The sequence below is a fragment of the Aulonocara stuartgranti genome, assembly GCF_965226115.1.
Source record: "Aulonocara stuartgranti genome assembly, chromosome: 3".
NCBI classification, from domain to species: domain Eukaryota; kingdom Metazoa; phylum Chordata; class Actinopteri; order Cichliformes; family Cichlidae; genus Aulonocara; species Aulonocara stuartgranti.
This window is the reverse complement of record NC_138941.1, coordinates 43371687-43375127: the sequence shown is the minus strand read 5'-3', so window position 1 is coordinate 43375127 and position 3441 is coordinate 43371687. Positions and strand designations below refer to the sequence as shown.

The following is a 3441-nucleotide window of genomic DNA, read 5'->3' as shown; positions in this document are numbered from 1 at the left end:
AGCCTGTTTTTCTTTCAGCTGTCTTTTCTTAGCTGCTACAAGGGAAGGGTTTGGCGCTTTATCACAAACTGAGACGACATGGCCATCCTCCCCACACTGGAAACAGTACCATGGACGTGGTCTACTGTTAGCTTTAAATGTGGAGGGATGCTGACTGGCCACTTTTGGTTTCACACCGTGGGTGTCAGGTGTGACGGACCTCGCTTTTTGCTGCTTAGGTTGTTTCGTCTTATGATTCTCAGATACAAGACTGTTAAGCTGAATGCTGAGGTCAGCAACTTGTTGCTTTAGCGTCTCAAGATCAGATTTGTCCACCAGATTATTGGTGGTGTGAGCGAGTTGCACGTGTGACGTGGCGTGCTGCTTTCTAGAGTTTTGGGCAGACTTAGCATGACTAAAATGCTGCCTCATGCGGCTCAGTTTTGCAGCCTGTTTATCTTCTTCTGTCCTAAGAAGAAGCAGCAGCTCTGCAAAGGAAGGTGGGTTTTCTTTTTTTTGTTCTAGCTGAAGATCGATTATTAGTGCATTCTCCCAACAACCTCGAATGAACTGCTTTAAGAGCTGTTGGTTAAAATCATGAGCGGACACACCACCACGTCTCATGGCTCTACTTAATGCAGTGTGCAGCCTCTGCAGGAAAACAGAAGCTCTCTCTCCATCATTTTGAAATGTGCTCATGAACCTAGCATGCAGCTCATCACCATCTTCGACTGTTCCGTAGGCAGAGTCAAGCAACTCAAGATAGGCAGAGGGTCTAGACTGTGGACTCAGATGTTTAATCATCTCGGAAGCAGGAGGAAGCAGACTGTCAAGTATACGATGTGTGCAGTGCAGATCAGACACAGAAGGATCTCTAATAAGGATTTCAACACTAGCTCGCCACGTATCATAATCTGCCTCATGGCTAGGACGTGGGCTCTTGCCCGAATAAGCCCTGAGTCTACCAGATGATGCGAACTGGGGTGAGCTCTCATTGCTGCGCACTACATGCTCAACAACTACTCGCTGAACAGCAGTTGGATTAACATCAATTATGGGGCTAGAAGCGGCCCCAGAAGAAGCTGGAAGAGTCTGTGAGGGGCTGAAATCAGTCAGGTTTTCACTGAAATTGGGAGAGGTAAGAGATTTACTTGCGTTATTTGGTGATGTCAAAACTGTGGAGTCTAGAGGTACACCTGATTGAGGGTCCTCAGAAAATGAAACGTCTCCCTTGCTGGTTAAGTCTTTCTGTGGAAGTGGGCTCTGTACAGTTGAGGATTCTGGACCAGTTTGAGATGACTGGGAAATAGCACTTCCTGCCGATGAAACCAGATTTTTAAGTTCTTCCTTTAACATCTCCTCTAATGAATTTCCACTCAGTTTGGCAATTTCACGGAGCTGTTCCATGTACATTTTAGTGGCTTTGTTTCTGGCATCAAGGGAGTAAACACTTCCTAAGGCCTTTAACTCATACACGATGCCTGCTTGGGTTGTACTTGGAAGCCGGAGAGGTAACAGTGGCTCCAATGTGTGCATGGCAGTCTCATGTGTAAACTCGATGATCATGTGCTTATGGTAATCTGACTCAGGATTGTCTAGACGAAAGTAACGGTTGATGGAACCATATTTTTGGAGGAAAGTGGACACTTCCTCATCAGTCTCTGATCCTGTGATCCCACTAACAACTACAGAATTGGGAATTCTGACGGATTCACTTAGCACAACATCCATTTTCTCTCTAGAAGTTATAGCTCAGATTAAGCACTTTTAAACACCACACACAAATTGTCTAGCACTTAAACACACACAACCATGCTCCTGGCTGGCTCGCCAAAGCTCTCACTGTAACACAGTAAGGGGAATTGTTGAAAAGAATATATCAATGGGCCAATAGGCTCGACTATAGGAGCACAGGGGTGTATTCAAATGAGACACAGAGACAAGAATGTAACTCAAAAGAACCAGCCAACTTTAGTGACATAAACCATAAGGTTGACAAGCACAGGTTAAAGACACTTTACAATGGTAGAAAGGAAACTTACAAAAATTAAAAGAAAAGTAAAACACAAACTACTAAAGCAATGACTTGGCCAAGTGTTATTTTTGGTTTTCAATGTTCGGGTTTCAATGCTCGGGTGCACCCTAGTAACCTGACTCCTTAACTCTTATAGAACAGATTACACAAATCCAATGTACATTCAAATGAAAATCTCACACTCTTTTCACATGTGGAGAATGCTCTACACAACAGCTCATTATTTAAAGTCCCAAATAAACAATGTCCAAGGGGTAAAGTCCAAAAAATTCCCAGGGTGTGAAAGAGAATAGGGATGAAAGAATGTCAGTCAGTGGTCTTATGTATAACCAGCTGTGCGTGAAAGTGTGAGTGATACAGTCCTACCACACCGCAAGGTGCAGCAGATCATCAAGTGGAAAAGAAGCGAATCTCAGTCTCTCTAAGTCCAGGTGGGAAGGCTCGCCATCTATTTCACTGGAGGAATCCTATTTCACTGGAGGAATCCACCTCAGGAACAATTCAGCATACAAAAAAAACCTGACCTGTCAACAGACAGGGTCAGAAGAGCAATTCAAATATTAATTATGCTGTTCTAGCTATAATTCACAACTTAGGATTTTGTTTAAATCACATTCAACATAAATTTGCAATAAAAATACTCAATTTTGCAAAAATAAAACATCTCTCTTACACAAACTATGCATTAAACCAAGTAAAGTCAGTGCATATGCATATATGTCGCATATGCGGCAATTATTAATCAAACAATTGAGATTAATTCAGTTTCTCAACGATAAAATGTGAAACAGACATGAACTAACTGAGACATACAACATGTGCTCACCGATCTCAGCGCATCACGGCCGAAGACAATGGCATAGTGTCTCTCGGTCGGAAAATGCAGGGCTCTAAATAACGTAACAGGACATGTTTTCTCTTTAATAACCGTAATACGACATGAAGGAAAAATAAACATAAGTTGCGCTTCAAGTGTTACCTTACTTCTGGAAGCAGATTGAGATGAACTTCCAGGCAGTTGATAGCAACCAGAGCTAACAAAGGCTAACAGTTTAGCTCCACGCGGTACTTTTTAAAGTCACCAGAAAAATGCAGCATTTGCCTGTTTACTCACTGCGGCTACTTCTAACATGAACGTTAGCTGATAACCAGTGAACTTATGTGCAACACAGTTGGTTGCAACTTATATCTAATACTTTTTTCCAGCTCAAAAGCTTCAGTCTCTCTTTTCTCCTGCCAGCACGCGACTACCTCCACACATAGCAGCGAACACAGAGCACGTAGGTGGGACATACAGCGGCAGGCTGCTCTCCCATTGGTCAAAACATACTGGGACCTGTGCATTTCGATTGGTTGGGCAGGCTGTCCATCTCTCCTCATATCAGTCCTTAAAGTGGTACCCCCATTTTATGTGGGTTACACACACC

General features: G+C 43.2%; 1 long non-coding RNA gene across 1 annotated transcript; it reads right to left on the bottom strand.

The window, feature by feature from the left end:
• Nucleotides 1–1927: 1927 nt before the first annotated feature.
• LOC309703902 lies at nucleotides 1928–3113 on the bottom strand. Its single transcript, XR_014276074.1, has 2 exons — nucleotides 2841–3113; nucleotides 1928–2538 (listed from the first exon to the last, which is right to left on the bottom strand). It is a non-coding gene; the product is annotated as an uncharacterized lncRNA (long non-coding RNA).
• Nucleotides 3114–3441: the final 328 nt, after the last annotated feature.